Genomic DNA, 19541 nt, shown 5'->3' on the forward strand with positions numbered 1-19541 from the left:
GAACCCCATCTGCCGAACGAAAAGGTAATATCAGGTGAAAATAGCAGCACCTTCCAAACTGTCTGCAGCCTCTGAAGACAAAGCACACTGTTACTTTTTATGTATTGCTGCATGAATGAACTCACACACACATAACAGACTATGATAAGATTTAACAGGCTCAAATCCTTTATCTCAGCAAAAGTGAAGCACTGATTCCTGAAGTCAGCACATCAGCAAAAATGCTACTACTGAGCCTCTGCTGTGGTGGACAGCTATTGACAAAATGCATATTTACTGTGCCCCCTCTGATCTGTGTGTGTGTTCGTGTGTGCGCGTATGTGTGGTTGACTAGAGCATAAAGGTGACAGATGTGATGTTGGTGTGTCTGGGGGAAAGGCAGAAGAGGGCAGAGGAGGCTCGCTGTCACACGGTGGTATGAGATTGTGTAATGTAATGTTCTGTGCAGCTTAGCGAATACACCAGACACACATTACCAAGGGGCTGTAAAGGGGGTGCTGTGGATTTTGTATATTCAAAGTGTGTGTTTGTGTGTGTGTGCATTAACTTTCAATATATGGATATATCTTCAGTATAATGAGCATTCAATACTTAACAACTAGTGAGTAAAACAAGTTACTAAATGAATGTATTTCATAAGAATGTGTAATTCATATAATACTGTTGCTTGAAGGAGCTTGACTGTCATTCTGTGTTGCTGCAGGTCTGCAAACAGTGAGACCTGATAAATTCCTTTAAAACTCACTCATACAGAAACAAAACTTGCAAATGTTTCATTCATACAATGGAAATAATATGCAGTGCAATAGGTCAAGAAAGTGACTCCCTGGTAACCCTGTGTACTTCTGCAGTTGCACACTAGTGTGTGGAAAGATCGTGGAGTAGCTCAACTAGAAAAATAGAAAATATGATTTGATTAAAAAATATATTCCTGGAATCGAAAGGGTGCAATTGAGAGCGCATGAAAGCTAAATGTGGAGAGAAGTCTGAACAGGGAGCTGGGAGTTATGAATAAATACTGCAAATAGTTATCTAAAAGCTATTTAAAGGCTAAAAGTTAGCCATTTAATCCATAAATGATTGAAATTGTTTGCTTAAATGGAAAAACGTTCAAAACTGAGAGCTAAAAGTAATGATTAAATGTTTAGCTAAAGGTCGGATAGATAAGTGGTTTAAATGGTCATCTAAAGTAAATAAATATTTGAATTGGTTATTTAAAAGTAAGAAATGGATGAAATAGCTAAATTACATAGTTCTGTAAATGGATAAATAGTTCAAGCCTCTGGAGGAGGAGTGTGTGGGTTTATCTTTACATCTATTTACATTTAGAAAAGATATAATGACGTGCTATTCGCCAAAGTTCTTATTAATGATTCATTTGTCATTTTAATTGAGTAATGCGTTATTGTGTTGCAGTATTCATGAGCTTTAGGTGAACTTTTATTGTGCTGAAGCGCTGCCAAACTAACTACAACAATGAAGTCACTTGTGTCACTAACTTGTGACTCTTGTGAATGGTGTCACTGCTTTTCACAGAACAGCACTTTTCACAGAACAGCGCTTTTTAACCGATCTCTTTCCATCTCCTCTCTTCATGCCGACCTTCACCTGCACCCATCCGATCTCTGCCGCCGGAGCTGGCCCTGGCCGACCCGCAGCGGCGCTCGTTTCAGTGAACCCGGCGTTTCAGCTCATTGGTTATTGTCCAGCACACACGTGTGGGCCTACACGCTGAGCCCTCTGCCCATCTGGTAAGGTACAGTAACTGCGGTGCGTGAAGTGCATGCGTCACTTTTTTTAATGTGAATATCCAGCACGCGGTCATGAACCCTCACAGAATTCACACGATCGTCTCTGTGGAAAACAAAAGCCAAATCTTGCCTGACCTGCAGCTCAATGCATGAGTTATTGGCAAAAAAGACTGACATGGTGGACAGATGTTGAGCCAAACTCTGGTCATTTAGCTTACGCTAGATTATTTACACCACCACATTAGTTTTAATTTTCAGGAGGACCATAAACACATTCCACTCTCATGTTTGTGTGTTAAATATGAGGAGGTGGTTAGCTTAACTTAGCACCGGACTGGAGGCAGGGGGTAACAGCTAGCCTAGCCAGACTCCCGTAAACAAACGTGTTGTTTTTACATTTTGATTTGTGTACAGATTAAACAAAGATAGCACATGTTAATTACTTTTGTTACCTTTGGACACAGCCAAGCTAGCTGCTTTCCCCCTATTTCCCGTATTTTTGCTATGTTAAGCTAATTAGCTTATTTAGCTAGCAGTAGCTTCATGTTCGCCGTATAAATGTGACAGTGGATTCAACTAACCCTGGCTATGAAAGCGAACAAGCACACTTCGTCAAATGTAGGACTATTCCTACAGTAGCCTTTTCTCTAACTATTATTTTAACGTGAACATTAATCATAAATTAAGCTGTCATTCTTTCCTGACTTACGACATTTATGAAACTTATGCAGCTGTCAAATAACACCTTTCTTTCTGTTTCTAGCTTCTTTTGTATCTCTCCTTTCTTTTTTCCCCATTCAGGCCGCTAATTAATGTAAATCCCACCGTGGAGATAATCTCCAGCGCTCACATCAGATTTATACTCTCGTGCCCCGCGATGTTTGCCGGTGTTAACTGAGGTCGGCGTCATGGTGGAAAAATCTGGCTTGCCGCGCTGCTAAAGTTTCCTAAGGTTGCTCTCCGAAATAAGCGTGGTTTGTCAGGCGCCCCTGCAGCCATCCGGAGGGCTCGTTCTGCTCCGTCTACCCGCGCTGGAGCCCGAGGGTGGAGACACTGCTGCTCCTTCACACACACTCCACCAGACCTGGACACGTGCCACGCTCCATCTCTGTGGCCCGGCCCTTCTTTCTCCTCTTTTTACCAGCCTCCATTCCTCTCTTTCCCCTCTTCCTTATCCTCCTCGCTCCATTTCTGCTCTTCCACTCCCTTTCCCCTCCCCCGCCCATTTTCAGTCGTTTGTAAATTGCGTGTGGAGAAACGGGAACTAAAAATACACTGGTGATAAACCCAATTATCTGTCCTTTTTCACGCTACACGCCCAAATAGCTTAGAACATGGGACAGGCTGCGTGCCAGATACCAGCCTTCAGTGTGGATTCCTGTGTGTGAGTGTGCCTCCACCTTTGCTATTCAGTGAAGTCATTTAACAGCTTCGACTGACTGCTGCCACTGTGGAAGAACAAATCAACGGGCCACAGCACTCACACTTCAGGAACTGAAACAGATTTTGGACGCAAGTACCATTTTGGACTGGAGAAGCACTGCACGTTCTCCAGTCCACGGTGAACTCAAGTAGAGAGAGATGCAGCCAAGATAAAGTTGTGCCAGTGCAGCAGTAGGTCGCAGATGACCCTGCAGTATTACACTTTCAGAGTTTTCATTGTCTTCATGGCTCCTCTAGATATCGCCTGCTAAGCATGATGGCTTAAGTCAGCTTGTCCCACAGGATAACCCACTTTCAGCAGCACACAACATTTGATCGCTCTGTGCGTCAGCTTGAATGTGTGTGTGTGTGTGTGTGTTCCGCCTGCTGGCTGAAGATGCCCTAATAGACACCAGCACAGAAACACTGCGCCGAGTAGTAAATTCAAGAGGAAAAATGAATGCCTGATGTTTCTGTCCCGTGAACAAATGTCAGAACAAACTCTGAATATTTTAAAGACTTATCCTTTCAGATATTTCACACTGCGCGGCACTCACGCACTGCTACTTGGCAGCTAAGGTTTAAGTTTGGCTTTTCAGTTCATTTTGGACATAGAAACCATGTAAAAACATCCCCAGTGTTGACAGTACATTTGGTCTCTAATTATACTCCCCTTCCCCTTCTGCCGCCGCAGCGATGAATAAAAGATATCCGGCTCTACACACAGTAATGAGTGCGATGCTCTTAGACAGCACTTATGATGTACTAACAGAGGTTTGAACTTGTCCAAGTGTTCCTCTTGCCTGTGGCTCGAGTACATGTGAGTGTGTGATACTCCATCCCTCGCAATCACAAGCTGTAGCAGTCAGCGTATTGCCAGACTGGTGAGCTGCCACATTTATTTCAGATTCGTACCCCTCAGTTTACAATATCTGACTCGCAAACTCACGGAGACCTGCAGAGCCGAGTGTGAGTGTGTGAATGTGGGGACTAGCAGAAGCCACATATGGGGACAGATTTCAGGACTTTAAACTAATGAGCTGGGTTTTTTTTATGTCATTTGGGGCAAACATTGGTGTCTCTAATTTGATTCATTGCAGTTTGAGTCAGCATGAGCTAACCCATTTTTGGACTACGTGCGCTACACCGTATGACATTTACCGTCCCAGAGGATATTAGCTTTGCAAAACCAGCACGTGTGTGTTTCTGTGCGTACGTCCACTTTTGGCTCCAGGGTAAAATATGGCACCTGCTGCTGGCGTAAATCATGCCTATGTAGGTGCACTGAGCACCCAGGTGTGTACAAAGCCACAACACAGTACACTCACACTATAGAGCCATAGATTTACGTGGGCTGAGTCAATCAAATTATTGTTCTCCTTAATCAGACAAATGAACAGATGTGTTTGTGTAGGTGTGTGCGTGTGCTCCTCCACCTGCGTGTGTCTGTATGTGTGTGCATTAAGCTGATAATCCTGCGTTCAAGAACAAGATTGCTGCTGTTGGCAGACCTCATATCATTTGATGTCAAGGCAACCAAATGTGTTGACAGAATTTATATAAAGTCTTTCCTGAGGTTGTTTCTCTTGGTTTACATATACGCTTTGCTTCAGTGTTGATCGCTTTTTTTTCTTTCCTGAATTGTTTGAGGAAAAATATGATACAACAGATTGCTCCAAGGGGGACACTTTAGATTGAATGGCTGCAATAAACCATCGTTAAAGCAGTAAATAGCAACATTAATATGGCGTTTAGCTCCTAATACATAAATACTGAGGGCACCTTGGGGTTCATGTCTTGCTCAAGGACGATTCAACATAATTATTTACACAGAAACAGCGAGAAGGATGTTGGGAAAAATGACTTGTTTAAATTTCTCTGATACTGAGAAAAACATGTTGAGGAAGTATTTTTGGCGTTTATTTAACATTACTCTGCGGAGCACTCCTATTCACCTACAACATTCACATCTAGGAAATGTCCAGTTGCAAACACAGCCCTCTCCTGTTTCAGTGGTTGTAGTCCAGCATTTTGCCTTACAATAACTGAAATTAGGAAATTTAAAACAAACTTCTCAGAATCCCGTCCTCAGATATTATTCTCAACAGGATGCTGACCTCAGATGGTAGATGTAACTATTAAGTAACAGCTACTCTGTATGTGAGACGTAGTTTTTGTGCTGCAACCTGTTTTAATTTAGTGTCCCAGTAAACACTTCTAACAAAGCTAAGTTTGGACTCAGGAACAGTTGGTGCATGTGGCTGCGGGTCTGAAGCAAACACAGCTGTTCAACACATTGAATCGCTATCACATTTGCCACACACACAGTAACTCTATTCAATACAATCAAAGACAACAGCCCTGCAAAAAAGTCTTACTTAAACTTACTTAAGCTGTGGCAGTGCAAACCAGTATAACGACTTTTGCATTGGATTATACTTGATGAGCTGTAGCAAGGTGTACCCACAGTATTAAACTCTATTGATGGAAAAATGACACAAAATTATGTACTTATTTTAAAAAAAACAAACAAACAAAAAATGCGATAACACGCATGCGATAACACTGACCTACTTTGTGTCTTCAGAACTAAAGAAAAAGTTTTCAGGCTTTTAGCTCATGTGTCTCTTTGCATTAAAAGCAGAAAGCATTTGGACAGTCAGTTTTCCTGCTTATAGCTTCATTTGCTCCGATTAGGTGCATGTATTGTATTACCATGATAATGATAAATATAATGATGTTTTTGCATGAGGCTGCAGTCATTTGTAGAACTGACAGCTGCTTGCTGATTTCCTGGATGCAGCCGACAGCCATGCATCCTGCTCTGTCCATACTGCAACCCTGACCTCTTTACCCCCACCGTTATATCTTTCCTCACAATATAAGGAAGATATGATATCCACCTCCCTGCCTTCTGGAAGTTTCCAGAAGCCTCTGATCACCTCCGCTCCATTAAACGCACCTCAGTCGGACGATAATGCCAGGGAGAATAAAAAAAGGCCATCCAGATTTCATTACTTGGGGTTGAAAATAAAAGCACTTCTCTCGGGGTCAGGAGATGTGGTGCAGATATGCGGATGTGAATAATTCAGGATGGTCTAAAAGTTCTAGCGAGGAGGATGGATTTTTTTATGGGTTGTGTTTCGTTTGAGGCAGAAAGATGGCACCAGTGTACGTTGTATGAATGAGAGCAGGCGTAGGGGGAAGGCATGTTCGAGGTATGTGGGGTGAAAGGAGAAAGGTGACGGAAAGTATGGAAAAGGGAGAAACCTAATGAGCAAGGAAGGAAAATCAAGTAAAACAAGAGGACTGAGGGGAATACAAAAGAGTGAAGAGGAGGATGAAGTAAGTTGTATTGTTGGGACGATGACTGAGAGGAGAGGAAGTAAAAATGGAGAGATGATGCCGTGGAGAGGAAAGAGGATGACACTAATGGCTTTTGGACTCAGTGCATTCAGCTTTTATGAAAAACATGAATTAAACATGGCCCAGGGCAGAGCAGCAGGACGGGCTGCGGTGCGTCACGCTAAACAATCCTGGCAGAAACATTGATTCTCACCTAGTTCCTCCTCTAAACTGCCTCACTAATAAGGCTGGAGAAGACAAGCGTGTCATGACGCCACACTGTGAGCTCAGCACTTGTCAGATGGCGACACCAGCAACAGCAAAAACACATTATCCCTGTTGCGCTTATTCTGTTTTTCTTCATCTGTCCTTTTTATGCGGCTCCTGTCTGCATGGATTAGACTCCGCAACAGCAAACTCCCTCCAATCGCTAAATAAGGAAGAGAAGGAGGAAAGCATGATGTTTTGATGGCGGTGCTCGTGTTGAAGTGAGACGATACTGACTGTTGTGACAGCACTCATTGTTGTGAAGGTTGATTGTGTTTATCCTGGGTGATATGGCCTGAGGGTGAAGGGGAGGTCCTGGTGTAAAGCACCGGCGTACACACACCTATGCTTCATACATACAGATGATATTTATATCTCACATGTCACATCTGGTAGAGTTTTACCTGAGGCAAAAACACCACCTGTTTCGCTGTTTCACGGAAATAATAATTAACACGTTAACACGGTAATTGTTTCACCCAGTCTTCTATTGAAGTGTTTTCATGATCTTGGTATTCAATTTAAAAGATGATATTAAATTTAAGTAAAATCTGACTATAATGGATGTATTGCATGGGTGGTGTGAGTGATTTGTTGGTTTTATATTAGGGGATGTAGTCTATAAAAAACACATCAACTGAACAAAAACTGAACAAACTATGGTGCTTTTTGAATATTAAAGGGTCATTTAAGTAACAGAAAAGTTCAACAAACTGGAACATATAGAGTGCATTTTCAACTAGTACGCACGAATGAATACTTACTGGGCCCACTGGGAACAGCTCCAGGGCCCCCAGGGGTCAGAGAGCACCATCACCTCTGACTGAAGTGAAGCGAAGTGTTTCTCTTTCTCTTTCTCTGTGTTGAAATTATCACACCTTTTTTTTCTTTTGTTATAAAACTGTATTTATTGCTCTTCTGTGTCTGTGCCTGGGGAGGCTTGTTGTCTGATCATCTCCCAACAGAGAGAATAATTAAAATTGGATTACAAAGTTCATTAACTTAAACAGAACTTGTTCAATGGGAGGGTGTCATGACAATAGTTTCCACAACAGCTGATGAAGCCTCATTAATGCCTCCAATATATCACTATCAACAAAAGATCAATGTGTGTGTGTGTGTGATAAGAAAGTGTGGACGGGCACACACAGGGCATCAGAATTGAGTGAAGAGTTCAATTCTCTCTCTCCCTCTGTGTGTGTGTGTGTGTGTGTGTGTGTGAGACCAGGGCACATTCCCCGGCTGGGTCTCGATCACTCTCTCACCCTCACTTTTGTGTCGGCTCGGTTCAGCTCGGCTTCGGCTCAGCATCCTTCCCTTTAATTAGTTTGTTTGGTGACGTCAAACCAAACGTGGCGGATCAGGGTCTAAAATTAAACTTAATCAGCGCGATCCGGAGGCTGGTGAACAGGCACCTGGGGAGCGCACAATACAACCAGCAGCGCTTTGCAATGAGGCAGAAATGATGGCTGGGAGCAACTAAACTTTCCTCCCCAGCGCAGCGCAGTGCTGCAGTTTAGTGGCTGGGCGAGGACACAGCACGCACAGACTCAAGAATGGCAAAGATTGTACTTAACGTCGTCAGGATACACTGACTTTAAATATACATATATATGTATATATATATATATATTTCAACATGTGATTGTCTCATGTGTGAATGCTATGAGATATCCCTTTAAATAAAGTGAGTAAAAGTAAAGTTCAGCACCACGGACAGCTCCAGCTGCAACCATCAGAGGCGACAAACGATTCAGTCCTGCTTTACGCATGAGGCAGAGCCAGCCCGACGCGCCTGTGTGAGCGCAGGGTCTGACAGAAATAAACAGATATTATTCATTGTGAATACTGAGCTATCTGAAATTGAGGCACATTTGAACGGTCCCCTGTTTGAGTTGCAGCTCTGTTCAGACCTAAAGCAACAACACCACGGTGAGAGCAAAACTTGACTGTAGTTACTAGACGCCGGTGCCGAACACCTCTGCTGAATGTGCGCTTACATTCGGATTGTTCGGTTCATTTTCCCTTCCTGACATCCACGGAGTCAAACTACGCCTATTATCCTGCAGAGCGATTGTTATGGCGGGTTTCCCCTCCCCGTGTGGAGTCCGTATGGATGCGCCAGAGGGGAGCTTTGCGCTCATAGGGGAGGGACGAGCGTAGTCAAGTTCGGATCGGATCAGGAAGGAGCGCACCGACGGAGCGAGACAGGCGGCGGCACCGGGGGAGAGACGCACGTTTTCACGCCATTTCAGCTCATTTCTTCCTCTCATCGACTGAACCGACAGAGTTCCTTCAGGACAAAAAAAGTGAGGAGGATTCCCAGACGACACGGGGGAGACATGCAGCCGGCGGCGAGATGGACTTTGCTGCTTCTTCTCGTGGGTTTGACGGCGCAAAGTAAGTAGGATTTATCCCAGGTAGGCGTTTATATCATGCAGATTTGACGCTCTCAGATACATTTAAAGGATTTTAGATTGTTTGTTTTCTTTAATAGTAAGCGAGAGGTGAGAGATTTACGCGCGTCTGTGCCTGGATGGTCAACTTGGAGATTTGGTGACGGTTTAAACGCTTTTCATTAAGTTTGGCTTCATATTTCAGCTGTGATAAGACAGTAACGAGATGACTTAGTGGAGTTTCTGTCCAGTGCGTAAAAAACAAAGTTCCTCCGCTTTTGTCATGGATAATCAGTCCCTTAACTTTTTTTTGTTTGGTTTTATCATAATTTCGAAAATGGCAAAATAATCGTTGAAACGTCCAATGATGTAAAGCCCAACTATCCATTTTAGCCTCATGAATTTAATGAAAGTGCTTTCTCTCTCTCTCGCTGCACATGATCGCGTCATAAACCTCATCCATGACTTGGTTTCCTGTTAACTAGGCCAACAAAATGAAATGCAGAAGAATGCGAGAAAAGGCAAATGAATTTTGATGAATGCAAATTTTGTTTTGAGGCGTGAGTCGTGATTTCAGGAAACCAAAACAGATTAGGATCTGTTTAGAGGATCTGTTTTCCTCTTACGGCTGGTGAGGGAATTTGAAGGGTTATACAGGGCCTGCGCCAACAGTGTTGTATTCAGACAGGGCAGATAGCCTATTATCCCGTCTGCAGGCATTTGATAAAAGCCTTTTTCATTGCAATGTGCGTCTTTGGATAAGCCTGATAACTTTATTTCGTTTTAGCCCAGTTATGCTTTGAATAAAAAGTTGTATTGACTTGTCATTTGTGTTTGCTCCTGTACTTCTTTGTGAAAGGACAGAAGTATATTTTTAGAGCTTTAAAGTGAGGATATACTGTGAAGCGGGGTCATTTAAAAGCTTGTTTTGATCAATCCTCATCTTTTCAAATGGGGGTTTTTTATAGTTATAAATTGTTTTTAGCCTGGTTAACTTAAGTATTAGGATTAAGACAATTTAAAGTGTATTGACGACTGAGATTAGAGCAAGTGAATATATTTTATATACTTTCAAAAACAAGAAAGGAAGTAGCCGTCTGTAGACACTGAGTTGAGGTTGATTTGATAAGGAAGGGAGGACAGAAGGAAGGAAGGATAAATAGATAGAAGGAAGGAAGGATGGAGGGAAGAAAGGGAAGAAAGGAATGACAGAAGGAAGGAAGAAAGGCAAAGAGGGAGGAAGGAAGGATGGGATGCAGGAAGAAAGGCAAAGAAGGATATAGGAAGGATGGAAGGAAGGGAGGAACAGAGAAAGGAATGGAGAAGGGAATAATGGGACAGAGAGAGGGAGAAAGGAAGGAAGGAAGGAGGAAAAGATTAATGGACAGAAGGCAGAAAAGTAGGAGAGGGAGGACAGCAGGAAGGAAGGAAGGAAAAAAGGAAGGAAGGAAGAAAGGAAGGAAGGAATGGGTTTGGTATTACTGAAATACATCCAGAGACCTAATCAGTGACCGCAGCTGTGGCAGAGAGTCTGGATGTGACCTGGAGCCACTCTGTGAAACAGATGCAGAGACGGTAATTATGCGGCGGCATTTCAAAGCAGTAACGTAAACATTTGCTCCAAGGGCATGAAACGCAGCTATCTGATGTATGCAAGGTGGCAGATAGGCTCTTTTATGGTTTATCAGGCTCCACACACATATTTACTCCATGCATGACCCTCCTGGCTGGGAGGTGTCTGTGTGCAGGTCTCTCTCTCTCTCTCTTACACACACACACACACACACACACACACACACACACATAGCTACATCATTTGTAAATGTTTGTGAGAAGTCTTGAACCTGAATCTCAATCCGTTCTGAAGTACTGCTGGAGTACTGGGATTTACTGGTGGTCAGACACAGATTAATGTTTATTTTCAAATCTGAGTCTTTTTTGTTGTTGTTGTTTTTACAAACCAGAGTCAAATTGAAATATCTAAGTATGCAGTTACAAATGTTTCACATAATCACGGGTCTAAGTGCCTTTACAAATCTGAGCGCACACACTCACAAATACAAGACGACATCACTCACTCATCTCAGTATACTTCACAGATTCTTTTATACTATCACAAAACAAGCAATCCGTCTCCTAAAACTTCCCTTCATTTACAACAGATTTGCATTAATCAACACATTGTATAGGATTACAGCTTCAGCATAACATCAACGAGAGGAAATATTCATACCGAGAGGAATGTTTATGCTGACTGTATTTGCAAAATGTTGCCAGCTCTCGGCGTACTTTAAATATTTGTTTCGCCTACAATATCCGCCAGTGCTAATTAAAACATGATTAACACTTTTCTGGTTATGTTCAGGCAACCCAAAGCAGTGGGAGAAGGTTAAAGAAAGGTCATAGTCTTGGTTAAATGTTGAAAAAGCAGATTGACTGACTGATCTCAGGCAGTTTATTAGTAGCTTGAACCTAAAATGCAGGACATAAACTCTTGTTACTGGCATCAAACTCCTATGTTTTCCACACAGATCCAGCCCCTTGGACCTCCTCCACGTGACCTATATATGTGCAGGATAGGGATGTCGTGCTTCTGGTTTGGAAGAAGCATTGCTAATGAATGTAATCAGGACAGCAATTATGTTTCCTCTCAAACATGTTTGGCAAAGCGTGTTCGTAGACAGGGTTGAATTAAGGATAGTCAAAAATCCAACTACACATGTACAGATTGAAATGCATATTCACAACTCTACACAAAAATTAGCGAATGATTTAAGGTGCTTCCACCACACAAACAAACGCCCTGTCTACTATTCAGGCCTAAAGACGGCTGCAGGACAGGCTAATCCAAACATATGCTTCCTACTTTGGTGTGACGTCCAGCCGGCTCTGATGGACGCACAGTTCAGAGGTGTTTGAGCGTGTGGATGTGCATGGTTGACCTTTAAAAACAGTGATGCACTGCTGATCGGAGATTGAAAGACCGCTGTTCCATCATCGCCATGTTTAGTGCAACATTACACCACCAGACTCCAAACTGCTGCATTGCTCTTACTGACTGATCATAATTTATGATGTCTCTGAAGAAGGCTAATGTGTCCACACCAATAGCTGCAATTTTAGCCTCACACAAAGGCACATAGAGGTCTTCAAAATACATCCCAACGCACACACACACACAGATCAATAGCATGTAAAATCATTTACAGTGTGTGTGTGTCATGTTGCATCAGCCTGTAGGTGCATTCATGATGCTGTCCCTTGTATTCAAATAGAGGCTGCTCTCTTAATGTATTTGAATGCATGACTGATGATCTGGTCAGTGAACTGTGGCGATGATGATGAAGATGTGTGTGTGTGTGGGTGTGTGTGTGTGTGTACAAAGGCTTATGTCACAGTTACTTTTATAGGGCAGAACAGAGAGCAGAGGGGGCGTGGCTAAAGACAAACTGAGTCACAGATAAAAGTATTGAGAACACCTCACTGTGCAGCGCTGCGCTCGCCCGCCTGTTTTCATAAACGCCCAACCTGTACACTAGATTTCACAGTTTTACCATGACACGGAAAGTGCGGGGGTGTTTTCTTCCTTCCCACAAAACGCACATTCAACGTCAGTCATCAGCTAAGCGATACATACATCAGCCAGGTTTCACTTTTTAACGCTCTTCTCCCAAAAGCATATTTAGTGAAACATGACATGTGTCCTCTGCCAAAAAGACACATTGCTGACGCCTTTTTTCTCTCACTCTGGCTTCTCCGAGGTTAGGATGACATTTCCTGAACCCCAGAGAGGAGAATATGACCACATCAGGGTCTCATTTACACCCAATCACCACAAAGTGTACATTTTGAAGATGTTGAGATATTGAGCCACAAAGGTTGAATGACTCTTTTGCATGAAACACATTCAAATTCACGTAACCCACTTTTTGGGGAACACGCCCTGAGGGGAAAGATGAGCTGTTCCTATTTGATATGCTCATTTTGAAGGTGAGAGAAAACCATTTTCTTTCTGAGTGAAAATGTGCGAGCACACGCGTGCCTGTGCGGTCTTCTGTGAATGTCGCACGGCTTTTAATAGCACTATACTGGACCTGTGTTCATGCTTATATCTGCCCAAAGGAGACAGAATATAAGAATGATATGCCATTTACTGGACACACACACACACAGTGTATCCTGGCCCCCCTGTCCCATCTCCTCTGGCTCTTTGCACCTGTCTCTCACATTCCTGTGCTTCCCGCCACACTTCCTCACTCACAAATCTCTCAGGCTCTGCTGCTGTCATCAGCTTTCCACTCAGTTGCGTCTCTGTCTTTTCCGCTGTTGCTCTCCCTCTCGCCGCCGTTCTCCTCCCATTTAATCTCTGTCAGTCGACTTCAGCTCATTTCAACTCAGCTCTGTGGTTACAAAAGGAAAGAATAGTTTGAGGCGAGCCTTCTGGCTCGTCGTGAAGCAATTACTCCTTTTTATTCTGTATTTACCGCAGGAGTATTGTGCACGATGAAGATGTAAAAGCAAAAAAAAAAACATCCAGTCTTCCTCTTTCGCCCCTGTCTGTCGCTCTTCCTCTCTCTCTCGCACTCTCCTTTAAAAGCATTTGCATGCTCAGGGGAGAATGGAGGCTAAATGGCTCTCTAACAGTATCCTCTCAGACAGCCTATAAAATGGTCTCTTCTTCTCCATCACTCATTATCTGTCCTTCACTCTTCTCTTCTTGCCTCTCCCCCTTTCCCCCCTCATCATTCTCTTCGTACTTGCTCTCCATCATTGTCATCTCCAGACTACTTTTTTCACAGCATGCAAGATGACCTCCAACCCTCATGTCTTGGGTGCATTAAAGATCTCACAGGATTTGAACTAACTTGCTTGCTAAGTGGATTTTGACAGCTTCTGCACGCTGAATTGAATAACTGATACTGCATGTATGAGTACATTAAACACACGTGCCTATTCTAGCCGTCTCTCGGGCGAAGGCAGGGGACACCCTGGGCAGGTCGCCAGCCTATCACAGGGCTACATATACAGACAAACAACCACGCAACCTGCTCATTCCTCCATCATTCCAATGATGGAGTTATCAATTAACTTCAGCATGTTTTTGGACTGTGGGAGGAAGCCGGAGAACACGGTGAAAACCCACGCTGCACAGGGAGAACATGCAAACTCCACACAGAAAGACCCCAGGCAGGATTGAACCGGGGATACTCTAGCTGTGAGGCGACGCTGCTAACCACCGTGCAGCCCCAGTTGAAAAAGTGGCTAAAAAATAAGCTGCACTAAACTTCCACGCCGTATAAAACATGACTTACGGTACAGTCGGAAGCTGAACAGGAGCCAGTTGTGCCAGCTGTTCTTCCGCAAATTTAGCCTTATACATAGGCTGCTTATAAATGAGTGTATAAGTGGAGATTAACAAATTACTAAATTCAACCAGGTTGCACCACATCATCAGGTTCTTCAGTGGTGCTTCTCCTACGATGGCAGCTTCTGCTTGTTAGCTCAGTCTCTGCTGACTTGGTTAAAACCTTAATTCTACCAGCATCCAGTACCGGCTTCCACACAGGGGATGCACCACATGTGAACAGGACGCCTATTTTAAATAACTCGGGAGTATCCTCGGGAGCGATGATATGGTCTTGGAAGCAATGCTAAAGTATGTTACTTCTGTATGCTGTCAGCTAGTTAGCTGAACATGCTAACTATTACAGCTCACATTAGAGCATAAAGCAGAGTTTCATCAGTTCCTCAGACACCATTCTCCCTCAATGCAGATTATCTCTACTACTGCAGCCGCATGTACGTCCCCTGAAAGCCAAAGAAATGGTTGCTTAGGTATGCTTGGAACTGTCAGTAATGCATTTATGGTGATTAATTTACAAATTGTCGTACACTTTTTGTAAGTCTAGCTTTACTTTTACTACACACATTTTTCAGGAGACTTTTTTTTCCTCCATAAACTCTTGTCTAAGCAAATAATTTTTCACCACTTTACCTTTTTGCCACGTGATATGTTAATCCAAGCATGATGGAAGCAGCGAGTGAAAACAGGCCAGTGACATATTGGTAGACTAATAATTGGAAGCATGGAGAGGGAGAGAGAAAGAGGGGGGTGGGATGGAGGATGGAAATGTGATTAAATCCAGATGAAAGTGGGAAGTGGGTAGAACCTGTGGCTCATTTTCTGTCATAATTGGTTCTTTTATGATTCTCAACGTGACATGCATCTGACCATGTTAAATATGTGTGTGTGTGTGTGTGTGTGTGTGTGAGCGTGTGAGTGCAGGATCCTGTTTTGATCAAAGAGCTGGTTTAGTCAGTGGACATGTAGCAGAGAGCAGCTTTGCCTTTGTAATTATGCTAACAAGCAGATGAGGCACCATGGCAGTCCATTTTAGTCCATCTAACATCTCCACTTCTCCTATTTTATCTTTTAATTAAAATGACTTTTCTTCCATCCTTCCTTCCTATTGCCATTGTTCCATTCAATTCTTTTCTATTACATTACTCTCTTTCTTGTGCTTGTCCAAAAAATACTGCTGCCATGATTGTGCAGTGGAAGGTTTCCTTTTTTGCCAAACATGGATCAGATGCAAAGCGTTCCATCACGCTGCATTTAAACTCTATTTAGCATAGCATTAGCTCATGCTAGGCAGCTAACAGACAGAGAGCTATGAAGTCTGGATTCACATAATCTGCTGAGTGACATCTTAAGAAGGCTTTGCTTTCAGTCTGTCTCTATGTCCTCTCCTCTCCTCTCTCCTCTTCTCTTCTCCTCTCTTCTCCTCTCCTCACCTCTCCACTCATCTCCTCTCCTCTCTTTCTCTCTTTTCCTCTCCTCTCCTCTCCTCACATCTCCTCTCCACTCCTCTCTTCTCTTTCTCTCTTCTCCTCTCCTCTGCTCTCTTCTCTTCATCTCCATTCTCTTGTCCTCTCCTCTCCTCTCCTCTCCTCCCCTCTCCTCTCTTTTCCTCTCCTCTCCTCTCCTCTCCTCTCCTCACCTCTCCTCTCTTTTCCTCTCCTCTCCACTCATCTCCTCTCCTCTCCTCTCTTTCTCTCTTTTCCTCTCCTCTCCTCTCTTCTTCTCTCTTCTCTTGTCCTCTCCTCTCCTCTCCTCTCCTCTCCTCTGGTCCAGGAGGTCACCACCAGCTGGGTTTCTGGTTTCATGGTTATCTGCATGACCAGGGTTGTCTCTTGCCTTTGAGGAAGGTGTCTTGATGTAACAGGGTCAGCGCTGTTTCATCAGTAGGATTTCAAGGCCTTCTCCAAAGAAGCCCATCTTAATTAAGAGATTTTCCTCTCATCTATCACAAACTCAGTTTTGCTGGTTTTAGTCAAATGACGATGGTATTTAAAAAGAGTTTAGGGCAAAATCTGCTGATGTCTTTGATGTGACACAAGTTCTGCAAATTTCTCCTGAATGGTCGACGTCTTCTTTGTGTTTTTTTCTGTCTTGCTTTCTCTGTCCCTTTTGACCATTCCAGTTCTCTCCGGCTCCGTCTCCTCCATCCAACAACCTTGAGAGCTGTCCAGCAGAGAAGAATGTGTTATTGATCTAGATATTTATAGAGTGTGATGGGGAGCGCTTGGGGTTTCTGCATGACGACTCTAAGATCATTGGGGGTCTTGAAGGACAAAGACTGGATGATTATATCCACAAACGTCAGGAGAGATAGTCGTTGTGACTCAACTGGCCTCAAGGCAGGAAACTGTGTGGGAAACTTTCAACTATGACATGGTTCACTTTGAAAATGTGCGCGGATTACACAACCAACAAAAACTACTTCATCCTGGTAAAGAGCGCAGTTTCAACGTCATTTCATATAATAATCCTAACCCTAATATAAAGTTACAATCTTAAAGATTTCGGTCCTGGTTGATTTGGCAACACCAGTGTTTACTGTCATAAAAGCAAGTGTGATTTAATACGGCTTGTCTCAGCTGGGGTTAGTTCTGTATAGTGCAGCCAAACAAACTGAAATCAGTCAATAGCTGATCTTTTCTATCAAGCCGTGAGCAACCGCGATCTGATTTCATGCTGTGCATGGCACAAATCATTTCCACACAACAGCAAGGCATGGTAAGTTTGTAGCAGCTCTTCATCTCACTTCATTAGTGTTGCAAATAATATTTAGAAGTGATCCACTGTCAAAATATGCAGAAAAGGGCCATTGTTGTGCTTTATAGACTAACTTTTGGTTAATGATTGCGGTCAGCATTAACTGCACATATACGGACAAATGCATTACATTTCCTGTGGTTGCTTGACAACAAAGGCCCCTCCATGTTTAGCTGGATAAATGCTTTTAGTGTGAAGCATCAACAGTAGAAATTGTTTGGTTTGCAGTGGCAGTAACTTACACAGCTCTGATACAGTGGAAAGAGAGTGAACACCAAACCGTGAGGCTGTTGTGAAATAAAATTTCAAACAGCAGCACTGTTTACCTTGAACTGTGGCGGGAATGGTGGACTCTGCCACTAAAAGTAGAAAATAATATATAAAGACAATTACTGAATGTAAGTACACTGACTGGCTATCGGTGAAAAACTACAGACCATTAATAACAAATATATGCAAATATTAGAGTTAAATTGAATGAAAATGTTAAGAATTTTGGCTCTGAGTGAAATCACTTTTGATTCTGGGTCATTTGTGACTGAATTCAGCATCTATATTACAGTGTTTTGAATTCAATACAGTTCTGACACATAATCCTACACCACTGTTACATTAGCCAAGAGAGTCCGATGTTTCTATGTTAAGTAACATTGAGGATACTGTTTAAAGACAACCAGCAACTCCTCCGACAACTTGATTCCTTACCTGCACTAAAATAAATAAATAAATAAATAAAATCTTGTGGTACTTTATCTCCTCTCCTCAGGCTACAGTCTACAACTCCTCTGCACTATGTTAAAATAGCTTGCCGTGCATTTTTCAGTCGGTAAACATGCTGATATTATGCCTCAGGCCTTCCAGGCTCCTTCCTGGATAATTAGTAAATAAGGCCCTTCATATTTTGGTTATGTATACAGCACTTACACAGCAGTCTAGCCATAGGCATACCTATATTTAGGTAAATTGCAATAAATCTCACACAGGATGAAACCATGCTGCTGCCAACACCTACCCATCTATATTTACCATTAGTCCGGAGGAGAGGAGAAGACATGCTTGTCACTGTGATTAATCTCCGTTTATATATTACATTTTTATTTGAGCTTAAATATGAATCTATTCTAGGATATCCTGGATATGGTCGTATAACACCTGTCCATGACACTACCTAAATAAACAGAGACTGTTGGGGCTTTTAAAGGCACACCTCTCCCAAGCATTTGTTTGTTCCTACATGATGAACTGCAGCCGTGGTCAATTAATTCATTAATACTGCTCATTGGTTTCTAGTCATGACAATAGTGTGTTTGCACTGAACTGAAGCAGTGGATTATGCTGAAAAACAGCTGCTTCAATGTTGGACTGAAGCTCTTGTCGAAACATTTAGCCATGACCTTGAGGCATAACAGACCCAACTGAGGAAAATATAGACATTTGCCATTGTAACATTGCATGTTCTACAAACATGTTAAACCATGGCAACGATGCATGCTGGACACCAATTTGGCTCTGCTGGGCAGTAATGATAACATGCAAGTCGAACAAGAAATGAATAATATGAATTAGTGTAGTAGCTACAAAAATTTACATCATCCTGGTGAGTGTAGTTTTACTGATACTGAAAATCGTAAGAAAGGTTGGTGTCGGATGGATGAGGTTAAGGTTTGGTTTTTAAAATACTGTTTCAAAATCTGCACTTGTAAACACCGGGGGACTAACCTAGAAGTAGAGGTATGTCTATAGTCTGGAAATAGAGGCTAATGAAAAAGGTCTCATGGTTAACCGAGCTAAATGAAATGAACTGAGGCAGAGAGACTGAAAGCTGACATGGTGCTCAGGAGGTTGGGATTTAAAGGTCTGTGTGGGGCATATGTGTCCTGAATGACGTGGTGAGCTTTTCCCTCCCTTTCTCCTATTTCCAAGCAAGATCCAATTCTTTAGGATGCAATGATGCTTAAGAAAATAAGAAAACTATATTATACTATTTATGATATACCCATATGATTCAGAGTGAACATGGCCGCTTTGTGCTTCCTCGCCAACAGTTTTCAAAGCTATGAGCACTTTAAACCAGCCCAATCACACAAAGAAACACCCTAAAAGTCATCTCATGTCACAGACCTGTTCAAAGTGACTTTCAACTCCGAAGATCCAAGCTGAGGATCTGTAATCTTAAAGAGACTTCTTTATAGACGATTCATCAAACATCATGAAACATTCATCCACAAACTCAAAAGACTT

This window comes from Chelmon rostratus, chromosome 3 (assembly GCF_017976325.1).
Source record: "Chelmon rostratus isolate fCheRos1 chromosome 3, fCheRos1.pri, whole genome shotgun sequence".
In the NCBI taxonomy this organism is placed as follows: Eukaryota; Metazoa; Chordata; class Actinopteri; order Chaetodontiformes; family Chaetodontidae; genus Chelmon; species Chelmon rostratus.